A 15336-nucleotide genomic window follows, 5' to 3' on the forward strand; every position below is an offset into this window, starting at 1 on the left:
TCTTCATCAAGGAGAGTTGACAACATGGAGAACCAAACATCTCTGTCCTTACTCCTCTCTCCATTATTCTTTGAAACCATATTAGCCCCTGAGATTAAATACATCCTTGGAAAAGTAAAGGGAAATCATGGCTTGATCGAGATCAACTTCTATTGCCCTTTATAATGACGTTTAAGTGGAAACTAAGTTCATTTATGGGAAAACAAATAAATATGTATTTCTTAGAAACCTGATACTAATTACTGCTATCAATACATTTACTAGATTAGTTTAGAAATAAAAGGATACAAATAATGCTTAAAAAAATCAAGCAGTGATTTATATTTCCTTTTTTTCTCTTTCTTGATGATATTTTCCCTGATATAAAATGGGAAAGAAAAAATGAATCTGGCCAGGCCTTGTGGTAACCATTTGTGTGAGTTATTTTATGACAGGAGGGTCTAGTAAGGAACACAGGACTAACAAGCCACCATCATCTGGGAAGAATGTGGGAAAGGTCAAAAGGGGATGCCACATGTCCTACCAACTCCCAGAATCCTCCTCACTGAAATCCATTTTAGCTGAGCAATCCATGCACCACCTTGTGGTTCCAGCTTAAAATGTATTTAATATCTAGAGAATATATAACTGATTACAGATAGTATTTGTTGGGGAAGTAAGGCACAAGCAGAACTACTACAATATAAAGCATTCTTATATTCAGTCAAGTAGAGAGAAATGAATTGGATTATCATTGGTAAGACTATACTGACAGTTTTATTCTTTGTGTGTCAAAGACTGAGATAAAGCAAATGAAAATTTCGTGATAATCCCATAAACATACACACAGCCACCTGAAAGTACTTTCCAACATTTCCTAAGAAACGGTATTAACCAGTGTAAAGTAGAAAATGTCATTTCCCAGACAGGTATGTTGTAATTATTATTTTGCAATAGCTTTTAAAATATTCATAAAATTTGGCCCAGAAATCCTAGTTCTAAATATTTAAACTTTAAAAGGATGGGGAACACATGTATACCTGTGGTGGATTCATTTTGATATTTGGCAAAACTAATACAATTATGTAAAGTTTAAAAATAAAATAAAATTTAAAAAAATAAAATAAAATAATTATAAAACCTAAAACTTCTTGAAGAGTCACATATAAGTCATTCTTCAGAAAGATATTTGTAATAATAGAATAATAACAACAATGTAATTTCCTAACAAGAGAAAATTGATTAATTAAATAGTATACCAGTAGTTCTTAAAAACTGAACTTGATACTTATTTAGCAGCATGGTTAAACATATCACAAAGCAGTAAATAACACAGATTAAAAGCAAAAATTAAAGCTATGTTATTTTAGAGAAATAAAATTATTTACAACAGTTACATCTAGTGTCAAGGTTATGAATAATTTTTATTCATATTTCTGTATTATCCAAATTCATCTTCTAAACATATTCCTTGTTTTTGTGTGATATTTATAATAAAATTACATTATTTAAAAACAAAGTAAGCATACAAAATGCAATGTAAAAACCAAAAACTTAGCTAGAAGCTGTTACTTGGTATTCTACCTGCATGGGTCCATCTTTGAATGCTGCTGAGAAGGAAGAAAATCAAACCACAAGGTCAACACACACCAGTGCTCAATGAGTCTCCAAAGGATGAGCTTGGATGAGCCCCAAAATATTCAGCTGTGCTATTGAAAATTAACCTGTACCATCTGAACCTCTGAGGTTTATAATATTATAGATAAAAATTGTCTGAATAGAAGAGATAAAAGTAGAAGAGTACAACTCTGAATCAAAATTTCTCATTGATTTTAAAATTTATTTTAGCCATTATTACTAAGGCTGAATGAAATGATAGATTTAAATCTACAATAAAGTAAAGCTTGATCATGGTTATCTAAAGCATGATTTCACTAGACACAATTTTTTTTTAAATTACATAACAGAAATGGCTTCAATGTTTGTTTTATCCTTTTTGATAAATTTATAGGTGTTTACTATAAACATACCTCACCAAACATGTATACACACATAGAAACACATAGAGAAAAAAATCAATCAACAAATAGAAGACTAGAAATAAAACCTTGACACATATTCCAATATTTCAAGTATTTCTGTTTACAGGTACACACACAGTATAGCATTTCAAAACTATTATAAATATTTTCATCTACTTCCCTCAGATAATACAACTTTAATATATTCTTAGCTTTAAATCTGCATTAAAATATTATTCTCCAATTTATTTTAATTAAATATAGTATAAATATTTCTTTGTCAATAGAACTAAATCTCTGTTACCAATTTCACCAACAGAATACTATTTTATTGTATGGCTAACCTATTATTCAATGTTTCTTTTAATAATGTACATTTAGGTTATCTACTGCATGAGTCACTGAAGTACATTTCTAAAAGAAATACAGAGTAATTACCTCAAGAATTATTATGAATGAACTCAAAATAGATTAAAGACCTAAATGTAAAGCCAGATACTATAAAACTCCTAGAGGAAAACATAGGCAGAACACTCTTTGACATAAATTGCAGCAATATCTTTTTAGATCCACCTCCCAGAGTAATGAAAATATACACAAAAATAAACAAATGGACCTAATTAAAAGTAAAAGTTCTTGGATAGCAAAGAAAACCATCAATCAAACAAAAAGACAACCCACAGAAAGGGAGAAAATATTTGCAAATGATGCAACCAAGAAGGGATTAATCTCCAAAATATACAAACTGTGGCTCTATATCAAACACAAACTCAATCAAAAAGTAGGCAGGAGTTCTAAATAGACATTTTTCCAAAGAAAACATACAGATGGCTGAAAAGCACATGAAAGATGCTCAACATCATTAATTATAGAAAAGCAAAAATCAAAACTGCTATGAGGTATCACCTCATGCCAGTCAGAATGACCATCATCAAAGAGTATACAAACAAAAAAAGTCTGGAGAGAGTCTGGAGAAAGGGGACCCACCTACTCTGCGGGTGGGAATGTAAATTACTGCAGTCTCCATGGAGAACAGTATGGAAGTTCCTTAAAAAACTAAAAATATAGCTACCATATGATCCAGCAATACCACTCCTGGATGTATTCCCAAAGAAAATCAAAGTTTGAAAAGATACATATACCCTAATGTTAACTGCAGCACATTTACAATACCCAGAACATGAAAGAAATCCAAATGACCATCAACAGAAAAAATATTTTTTTTAAATGTGGTATTATATATACAGTGCAATATTACTCACCATTCAAAAGACATATGATACCACTAATGTGGAATCTAAAAAATGGTACAAATGATCTTATTTATAAGACAGAATCAAACTCATTGACATAGAAAACAGACTTATAATTACCAAAGGGGAAATAGGTATGGGGGAAGGATAAATTAGGAGGTTGGGATTAAGATATACAGACTACTATATATATAAAACAGATAATCAACAAGGACATACTCTGTGTCACAGGGAGGTCTATTCAATAATCTGTATTAACCTATACTGGAGAAGGGAATGGCAAACCATTTCAATATTCCTTCCTTGAGAACCACATGAACACTATGAAAAGGCAAGAAGATAGGACATTGAAAGATGAACTCCCCAGGTCAGTAGGTGCCCAATATGCTACTGGAGATCAGTGGAGAAATAACTCCAGGAAGAATGAAGGAATGGAGCCAAAGCAAAAACAACAACCAGTTGTGGATGTGACTGGTGATGGAAGCAAGGTCTGATACTGTAAAGAGCAATATTGCATAGGAACCTGGAATGTTAGGTCCATGAATCAAGGCAAATTGGAAGTGATCAAACAGGAGATGGCTAGAATGAATGTTGACATTTTAGGAATCAGTGAACTAAAATGGACTGGAATGGATGAATTTAACTCAGATGACCATTATATCTACTACTGTGGGCAAGAATCCCTTAGAAGAAATGGAGCAGCCATCATAGTTAACAAAAGAGTCTGAAATGCAGTACTTGGATGCAATCTCAAAAATGACAGAATGATCTCTGTTTGTTTCCAAGGCAAACCATTCAATATCACAGTAATCCAAGTCTATACCCCAACCAGTAACACTGAAGAAGCTGAAGTTGAATGGTTCTATGAAGACCTACAAGACCTTCTAGAACTAATACCCAAAAAGATGTCCTTTTCATTATAGGGGATTGAAATGCAAAAGTAGAAAGTCAAGAAACACCTGGAGTAACAGGCAAATTTGGCCTTGGAGTACAGAATGAAGCAGGGCAAAGACTAATTGAGTTCTGCCAAGAGAATGCACTGGTCATAGCAAACACCCTCTTCCAACAACACAAGAGAAGACACTACACATGGACATCACCAGATGGCCAACACCAAAATCAGACTGATTATATTCTTTGCAGCCAAAGATGGAGAAGCTCTGTACAGTCAGCAAAAATAAGAATGGGAGCTCCCTGTGGCTCAGATCATGATCTCCTTATTGCCAAATTCAGACTTAAATTGAAGAAAGTAGGGAAAACCATTAGATCATTCAAGTATGATCTAAATCAAATCCCTAATGATTATACAGTGGGAGGGAAAAATAGATTTAAGGTTCTAGATCTGATAGAGTGCTTGAATAACTATGGACGGAGGTTCATGACACTGTACAGGAGAAAGGGATCAAGACCATCCCAAGAGAAAGAAATGCAAAAAACAAAATGGCTGCCTGAGGAGGCCTTACAAATAGCTGTGAAAAGAAGAGAAGTGAAAAGCAAAGGAGAAAAGGAAAGATATACACATTTGAATGCAGAGTTCCAAAGAATAGCAAGGAAAGATAAGAAAGCCTTCCTCAGTGATCGGTGCAAAGAAATAGAGGAAAACAAGAATGGGAAAGACTACAGATCTCTTCAAAAAAATTACAGATACCAAGGGAATATTTCATGCAAAGATGGGCTCAATAAGTGATAGAAATGGTATGGACCTAACAGAAGCAGAAGATATTAAGAAGAGGTGGCAAGAATACACAGAAGAACTGTACAAAAAGATCTTCATGACCCAGATAATCACGATGGTGTGATCACTCACCTAGAGCCAGACATCCTGGCTTGTGAAGTCAAGTGGGCTTTAGGAAATATCACTATGAACAAAGCTGGTGGATGTGATGGAATCCATTTGAGCTATATTAAATTCTAAAAGATGATGCTGTGAAAGTGCTGCACTCAATATGCCAGCAAATCTGGAAAACTCATCAGTGGCCAAAGGACTGGAAAAGTCAGTTTTCATTCCAATCCCTAAGAAAGAAAATACCAAAGAACACTCAAACTACCACACAATTGCAATCATCTCACAGGCTAGCAATGTAATGCTCAAAATTCTCCAAGCCAGGCTTCAACAATACGTGAACTGTGAACTTCCAGATGTTCAAGCTGGTTTTAGAAAAGGCAGAGGAACCAGAGATCAAATTGCCAACATCCACTGGATCATCAAAAAAGCAAGAGAATTACAGAAAAAACATCTATTTCTGCTTTACTGACTATGCCAAAGCCTTTGACTTTGTGGATCACAATAAACTGTGGAAAATTCTGAAAGAGATGGGAATACCAGACCACTTGACCTGCCTCTTGAGAAATCTGTATGCAGGTTAGGAAGCAACAGTTATTACTGTACATGGAACAATAGACTGGTCCCAAATCGGAAAAGGAGTAAATCAAGGCTATATATTGTCACCATGCTTATTTAACTTATATGCACAGTACATCATGAGAAACGCTGGGCTGGATGAAGCACAGGCTGGAATCAAGTTTGCTGGGAGAAATATCAACAACCTCAGATATACAGACGACCCCACACTTATGACAGAAAGTGAAGAACTAAAGAGCCTTCTGATGAAAGTGAATGAGGAGAGAGGAAAAATTGGCTTAAAGCTCAACATTCAGAAAACCAAGATTACGGCATCCGGTCCCATCATTGCATAGCAAATAGATGTGGAAACAGTGGCACACTTTATTTTTGGGGGCTCAAAATCACTGTCGATGGTTACTGCAGCCCTGAAATAAGAAGAGGCTTACTCCTTGGAAGAAAAGTTATGATGAACCTAGACACCATGTTAAAAAGCAGAGACATTACTTTGTCAACAAAAGTCCATCTAGTCAAGGCTATGGTTTTTCCAGTAGTCATGTACAGATGTGAGAGTTGGAGTATAAAGAAAGCTGAACAGCAAAGAACTGATGCTTTTGAACTGTGATGTTGGAGAAGACTCTTGGGAGTTCCTTGGACTGCAAGGAAATCCAACCAGTACATCCTAAAGGAAATTAGTCCTGAATGTTCATTGGAAGGACTGATGTTGAAGCTGAAACTCCAATACTTTGGCCACCTGACACGAATAACTGACTCATTTGAAAAGACCCTGATGTTGGGAAACATTGAAGGCAGGAGGAGAAGGTGACGACAGGATGAGATGTTTGGATGGCATCATCGACTCATTGGACATTAGTTTGATTAAGCTCTGGGAGTTGTTGATGGACAGGGAGGCCTGGTGTGCAGTCCATGGGGTCGAAAGAGTTGGACATGACTGAGCAACTGAAATAACTAACTAATAACCTATATTTGAAAAGAATATGAAAAAGAATAGATATATGTATATGTATAACTGAGTCTCTTTGCTGTACATGTGAACCTAACACACTGTTAACCAACTATACTCCAATACAAAATTTAAAAAGATTTATTATGATGACTGTTAATACAATGTACCAATACATTTGCCACCATACCATAAAGATAATGCCTAAAGCACAAATCTTTAGAACTATACACATATTTTATTTTAAAGTATACAATATATTGCAGATGATCACCTTAAACTGTCAAACTAGGACCAATTTAAGCAAGTAACAAGTGGCACAAGTAGAAAATTCAAAAGACTGAAAGTGTGTGTGTGTGTGTGTATATATATAGAAACACTTTATATATAAAGGTGTATATATATATTATATATATTATAACTATATATAATCTTTATATATATTTATATAATCATTCTTAATATTTCTTTGGTGAACTCATTCACAACTAGTAATATATATAAATATAAGTATATATACATATATATATAAATACATAGCTCATGAACGAGTTCACAGAAGAAAGATTAAGCCCTTAGGTATAGTATCAGGAGATAAAATCAAGGCTAATAGGGGAATTACACAAAGAAATATGATGGCTCTGATGTATACTGGTTCTAAAATATCTGTAACTTAATCAAATTACCCCAGCTACTCAGTTTCTGGCTTTTATGAAGTAACAGAGACCAAATTTTCCCTCACACCTGAAATAAATAAAAAATTGTCAAAAATTTTCAACCAATGATTTATAAGAAAAAGCATATCAGGCAATGAAGGACACTGGTTACTGAGAAGCAGAAAATAAATGACATAAGTTCCATAATTGTCCAAGCTTAATGACTCCAACGACAATATTCAGTTTAAACAAAAAGTTAAAATATGATATGAGATTTATAACACATGTGAAAGCAAAATACATTATAATACACTATAATAACAATAAAGATAGTGAAGGGGAGGAATGATTCTCATATGTATAATACTATTTGAAGAACTCTGATAAGTTAGAGACATGTTAGAAATGTTAAAGGAACTACATAAATAACAAAGATTTATAGTCAATCAGATGTTCAAGGAAAAGTGCAGAATCATAAAATAAATACAATTCATTCCAAAGAATACAGATAGCAAAGGAAAAAAGTGAAAAATTAACAGATGAGACTAAAACAAATGCCAAGAAGACAGTTTAAACCTAACTATAGCAATCAATAAATTTAATGTTTGGACTGAAAGATAAAGATTCTTAGCTTTAATTTTAAAAAGACTCAATTCTAAATTGACTACAAGAAATGTACTTTAAACATGAGGATGTGAATCTTTTAAATGGAAAAGAATGGGAAAAGATAGTCCATGCAAACATTAATCAAAGAAAAAGTGCTTAAAATAATATGAGAAGAAATACATTTTAAAGTAAAGAATATCACTGGGGATAAAGATCACTTCATAATGGTAAAAGGGTCAATTTACTGAGTACAATTATACCAAAATGTGCATGTATCTAATAACAGAGCTTCAGAATACATGAATTAAAAGCAAAACTCTTAGGAGAAATAAATAAATCTACAATTATAGGATAAGATTTAAATATTCTTCTTTCAATATTTAATAGAACAGTAAATAGGACAGTAGTAAGCATTAAGAAGGGCTTCCCTGGTGGCAGAGTTGGTAAAGAATTTGCCTGCAATGCAGGAGACATGGGTTCAATCCCTGGGCTGGGTAGATCCCAGAAAAGAAAATGGCAACCCACTCCAGTACTCTTGCCTGGAGAATTTCATGGACAGAGGAGCTTGGCAGGCTACAGACCATGGGGTCACAAAGAGTTGGACATGACTGAGTGACTAACACTTTTACTTTTCAAGCATTAAGAAAATTTGAACAATATCATCATGTAATTTTCCCTAATTTATATTCATAAAACACTTCCCCCAAGAATGACAGAATACACATCATTTTCAAGTGGACACAGAAACTATTATAAGATATAACATATTTGGAACTATAGTACAAGACCAAATAAATAATTAAAGGGGTTCAAGATATACAAAGTTATTCTTTGACCAACATGGATTTAAATTAGAAATCATTAATAGAAAGATCTCTGGAAAAATGAACAAATAAACAAAAAACAACTTTTGAAAAAGTTTTGAAATAGAATCCACTATTTCAAAGAATAGATTCTTTGAAAAAGAATCCACTATTCATCATCATGAGCCAATGTTAATCAAATTCCAGGACAAGATGTATTCACTGTTGAAATCTATGTAACATTCAGGAGGAAATATTACCAATTCAATACTAGCTGTTCCAGAATGTTAAAGAGGAAGGGATAATTTACAACTCATCCTACTAGGTCAGCATTATTCAAATATTAAAGAATATATAAATATTCTTTATATATTCAGATAAAATAAATGCAAATAAATACACCAATACCTTTCATAGGTATGATATAAAATTCTAAACAAAATTTTAGCAAAAGACCAACTGTGCTATGGGATGCAAAATCAACTTAACATTTAGAAATCAATCAATATAACATCAATTTCCTAAGTTAAAAAAAATTTTATAGTCGACTTGGGATGCAAAGATATGTCTTCATCCTGATAAAGAGCATTTTGGGGAAACTAACATAACACTTAATATTAAAAGACTAACTGCTTTTCCTCAAAGAAAGAAAATGAGACAAAATTTGTGTTCCCCCCACTTTAACATTACACTTGTGTCTAACCAGGACAGTTCAGTCCAGTTCAGTCGCTCAGTCACGTCTGACTCTTTGTGACCCCACGAATTGCAGCATGCCAGGCCTCCCTGTCCATCACCAACTCCCGGAGTTCACTCAGACTCACGTCCATCGAGTCAGTGATGCCATCCAGCCATCTCATCCTCTGTCGTCCCCTTCTCCTCCTGCCCCCAATCCCTCCCAGCATCAGAGTCTTTTCCAATGAGTCAGCTCTTTGCACGAGGTGGCTGAAGTACTGGAGTTTCAGCTTTAGCATCATTCCTTCCAAAGAAATCCCAGGGCTGATCTCCTTTAGAATGGACTGGTTGGATCTCCTTGCAGTCCAAAAGATTCTCAAGAGTCTTCTCCAACACCACAGTTCAAAGGCATCAATTCTTCGGCGCTCAGCCTTCTTCACAATAAGGTGAAAAAAACAAAAACAAGACATTCTGATTAGAAATAAAGAGATAAACTTAGCTATTCCTATGTAACTGTTCCAATGGAATCTAAAGGATTACAAGAACTAAAATTAGTTTAGAAAATTTGTCAGATATAATAAAAATACAATCAAAACTTTGATTTCTACACTAGAATTTTGAATTTGAAATTAAAATTTGAAAAAGCCTCTTATGATGCCATCATATTATCAATACTTAGGGAATAGATTTAAGGAACTAGATCTGATAGAGTACCTGATGAACTATGGAGGGAGGTTCGTGATATTGTACAGAACACAGGGAGTAAGACCATTCCCTAAAAATAAATGCAAAAAAGCAATATGGCTGTCTGATGAGGCCTTACAAATAGCTGTGAAAAGAAGAGAAGCAAAAAGCAAAGGAGAAAAGGAAAGACATACCTGTTTGAATGCAGAGTTCCAAATAACAAGGAAAGATAAGAAACACTTCCTCGGTGATCAATGCAAAGAAATAGAGGAAAACAATAGAATGGGAAAGACTAAAGATCTCTTCAAGAAAATTAGAGATACCAGGGGAACATTTCATGCAAAGATGGGCTCAATAAAGAACAGAAATGGTATGGACCTAACAAAAGCAGAAGATATTAAAAGAGATGGCATGAATACACAGAAGAACTATACAAAAAAGATCATCACGACCCAGATAATCATGACAGTGTGATCAGTCACCTAGAGCCAGACATCCTAGAATGTGAAGCCAAGTGGGCTTTAGGAAGCATCACTATGAACAAAACTAGTGGAGGTGGTGGAATTCCAGTTGAGCTATTTCAAATCCTGAAAGATGATGCTGTGAAAGTGCTGCACTCAATATGCCAGCAAAATTGGAGAACTCAGAAGAGGCACAGGGCTGGAAAATATCAGTTTTCATTCCAATCCCAAAGAAAGACAATGGCAAAAAATGCTCAAACTACCGTACAAATGCACTCATCTCTCAAGCTAGTAAAGTACTACTCAAAATTCTTCAAGCCAGGCTTCAACAATATGTGAACTGTGAACTTCCAGATGTTCAAGAGGTTTTAGAAAAAGCAGAGGAAACAGAGATCAAATTGCCAACATCCACTGGATCATCGAAAAGCAAAAGAATTCCAGAAAAACATCTATTTCTGCTTTACTGACTATGCCAAAGCCTTTGACTGTGTGGATCACAATAAACTTGGAAAGTTCTGAAAGAGATGGGAATACCAGACCACCTAATCTGCCTCTTCAGAAATCTGTATTCAGGTCAGGAAGCAAGACTAAGAACTAGACATGGAACAACAGACTGGTTCCAAATAAGAAAAGGAGTACATCAAGGCGGTATATTGTCACTGTGCTTATTTAACTTATATGCACAGTACATCATGAGAAACGCTGGGCTGGATGAAGCACAGGCTGGAATCAAGTTTGCTGGGAGAAATATCAATAACCTTAGATATACAGATGACACCACCCTTATGACAGAAAGTGAAGAACTAAAGAGCCTCTTGAAGAAAGTGAAAGTGGAGAGTGAAAAAGTTGGCTTAAAACTCAATAATAAGAAAACTAAGATCATGGCATCCAGTCCCATCACTTCATGGCAAATAGATGGGGAAACAGTGCAAAGAGTGAGAGACTTTATTTTGGGGGGGTCCAAAATTGCTGCAGATGGTGACTGCACCCATGAAATTAAAAGATGCTTGCTCCTTGGAAGAAAAGCTATGACCAATCTAGACAACATATTAAAAAGCAGAGACATTACTTTATCAACAAAGGTCCTTCTAGTCAAGGCTATGGTTTTTTCCAGTAGTCGTGTACGGATGTGAGAGTTGGACCATAAAGAAAGCTAAGCACTGAAGAATTTTGGCTTTTGAACTGTGGTGTTGGAAAAGACTCTTGAGAGTCCCTTGGACTGCAAGGAGACCCAACCAGGCCATCCTAAAGGAAATCAGTCCTGAATGTTCATTGAAAGGACTAATGCTGAAGCTGAAACTCCAATACTTTGGCCACATAAGGTGAAGAACTGACTCATTTGAAAAGACCCTGATGTTGGGAAAGATTGAAGTCAGTTGCAGAAGGGGATGACAGAGGATGAGATGGTTAGATGGCACCACTGATTCAATGAACATGAGTTGGAGTAAACTCGGGAATTGGTGATTGACAGGGAGGCCTGGCATGCTGCCGTCCATGCGGTCGCAAGTCGGACACGACTGAGCGACTGAACTGAACTGAACTGAGGGAATATCTGACAAAATATATGAATAATGTATTTCAGTTCAGTTCAGTTCAGTCACTCAGTCGTGTCTGTCTCTTTGCGACCTCATGAACCTCAGCACGCCAGGCCTCCCTATCCATCATCAAATCCCAGAGTCCACCCAAACCCATGTCCATCAACTCGGTGATGTCATAACCATCTCATCCTCTGTCATCCCCTTCTCCTCCTGCACTCAATCTTTCCCAGCGTCAGGGTCTTTTCAAATGAGTCAGCTCTTTGCATCAGGTTGCCAATGTAGTGGAGTTTCAGCTTCAACATCAATCCTCCCAATGAACACCCAGGACTGATCTCCTTTAGTATGGACTGGCTGGATCTCCTTGCAGTCCAAGAGACCATCAAGAGTCTTCTCCAATACCACAGTTCAAAAGCATCAGTTCTTTTCTGCTCAGCTTTCTTTATAGTCCAACTCTCACATTCATACATGACCACTGGAAAAACCATAGCCCTGACTAGTTGGACCTTTGTTGGCAAAGTAATGTCTCTGCTTTTGAATATGCTATCTAGGTTGGACATAACTTTCCTTCCAAGGAGTAAGCGTCTTTTAATTTCATGGCTGCAGTCACCATCTGCAGTGATTTTGGACCCCAGAAAAATAAAGTCTGACACTGTTTCCAGTTTCCCCATCTATGCCATGAAGTGATGGGACTGGATGCCAATGATCTTAGTTTTCTGAATGTTGAGCTTTAAGCCAACTTTTTCACTCTCCTCTTTCACTTTCATCAAGAGGCTTTTTAGTTCTTTTTCACTTCTGCCATAAAGGTGGTGTCATCTGCCTATCTGAGGTTATTGATATTTCTCCTGGCAATCTTGATTCCAACCTGTGCTTCATCCAGCCCAGTGTTTCTCATGATGTACTGTGCATATAAGTTAAATAAGCAGGGTGACAATACACAGCCTTGACGTACTCCTTTTCCTATTTGAACCAGTGTGTTGTTCCATGTCCTGTTCTAACTGTTGCTTCATAACCTGCCTACAGATTTCTCAAGAGGCAGGTCAGGTGGTCTGGTATTTCCAGCTCTTTCAGAATTTTCCACAGTTTATTGTGATCCACACAGTCAAAGGCTTTAACATACTCAATAAAGCAGGAGTAGATGTTTTTCTGGAACTCTCTTCCTTTTTCCATGATCCAGCAGATGTTGGCAATTTGATCTCTGGTTCGTCTGCCTCTTCTAAAACTAGCTTGAACATCTGGAAGTTCAAGGTTCACATATTGCTGAAGCCTGGCTTGGAGAATTTTAAGCATGTATTTACCAAAACCAAAAAAGTATTGAGATAAACTAAACTGGATCTAAATAAATGGAGAATTACATCACACTCTTAGTACTTTTTTTAAATTAAATTTGTTTTAATTAGAGGCTAATTACTTTACAATATGTATAATATCGTATAAGAAACAAATCACCAGTCCAGGTTCGATGCAGGACACTCTTAGTATTGATTTGAAGCATAGTAGTTGTAAAGAGGGAGAAGGCAATGGCAACCCACTCCAGTACTCTTGCCTGGACGGAGGAGCCTGGTGGGCTGCAGTCCATGGGGTCGCTAAGAGTCCGATACGACTGAATGACTTCACTTTCACTTTTCACTTTCATGCATTGGAGAAGGAAATGGCAACCCACTCCAGTGTTCTTGCCTGGAGAATCCCAGGGATGGGGGAGCTTCGTGGGCTGCCATCTATGGGGTCCCACAGAGTCGGACATGACTGAAGCGACATAGCAGCAGCAGCAGTTGTAAAGCTGTCAGTTCTCCCCTAACTGGTTTATAGATGCAAAAAATAACAATCAAAATTCCAGTTGGCATCTTTTGAAAAAGATACTGACCAAATGATTCTAAAAATTCATACAGGAATGTAAATGAACCAGAATTTTGAAAACAATTTTGAACAAAATTAAAGTTGAAGGATTAATACTACTTGATATTGAAACATTAAAACCCTCCAATAATTGAAACAGTGTGGAATTGGAGTCAAGGAAGACAAATAGATGGATAAAACAAAATAAAGAGTCAAGAAACAGACTCACATATTTATAAAACAAACAATTTCGGCAAAGATGCAAAGACAAATTAATGAAAAATTTATATACTTTTGAATGATAATTCTGGAACAATTAGGTGTTCATATATGAGACAGAACTTTCATTCATATCTCACATCACACTAACATTAAATGATAATGAATCAAAGATTTTAAAATATAAACCTTTTGGAAAACATAAGTGAACCATTGTCACTCTGAATTAGGCAAAGTTTTCTTAGATTAAAAACAAAAGCATAATCATAAAAGAAAAAGGATGAATTGGACGTCATCAAAATTAAAATCCCCTGCTGTATAAAAAGACACAGGAAAGAAGAGACAGTAAGAAAATGTTTGCAAATCATATATGCAATAAAAGATTTATATAAAAAACCTCAAAAGATAACAATAAAAGTACAAAAAATGGGTAAAAATATTTACCAAGGAAAATATTGGGATATCAAGTGAGCTCACAAAAAGATACTCAGGTTCATCACTCATTAAGTGGCAGAAAGAAAGTGAAGTTGCTCAGTCGTTTCCGACTCTTTGCGACCCCATGGACTGTAGCCTACCAGACTCCTCCATGGGATTTTCCAGGCAAGAGTACCGAAGTGGGTTACCATTTCCTTCTCCAGGAGATCTTCCTGACCCAGGGATTGAACCTAGGGCTCCCGTTTTGTAGGCAGATGCTTTACCATCTGAACCACCAGGGAAGTACATTACTCATTAGGGAAACACAAATTAAAACCAAAATTAGATATGATCACAAACCAATTAGAATGACTAAAATCTAAAAATTCTGAATTCTAAATGTTAACAAGAATATGAAAATCTGGAGCTCTCAAATACTTCTGGGGGGAATGTATAATGGTATAACTAATTTGGAAATCATTTTGGCAGTGTCTTGAAAAATTAAACCTTTTTTAAGACTTCAATTTTACTCTGGATGAGCTGTAAAATTATGTCACCATTTCAGCAGGAATAAAAATGGCTCTAATCATTGTATTCCAAAAGATATAACTTAATCCAAACGCACTTACAATGCAGTATAATTAGAAAACAAAGTAAAAATCTTCATCAGGAAGCTATTCACTAGTGGCCCCTACATTAGCGAGTAAAGATTATCCCTACCTCCTTGAAGGCTCTGGCTATTTGGCATCAAGAAATCACATGTTACACATCCTTCTCATTTATTATTAGGGACTAGAATTCATGCCTTTTTTCCTTTTTCCTAGTGCAATATTCTCTCAAGTGAATGATTATGTCTACATATTGAATAAAAATCATTATTAGTATAAAATAA

This window comes from Bos indicus, chromosome 11 (assembly GCF_029378745.1).
Source record: "Bos indicus isolate NIAB-ARS_2022 breed Sahiwal x Tharparkar chromosome 11, NIAB-ARS_B.indTharparkar_mat_pri_1.0, whole genome shotgun sequence".
Lineage (NCBI taxonomy): Eukaryota > Metazoa > Chordata > Mammalia > Artiodactyla > Bovidae > Bos > Bos indicus.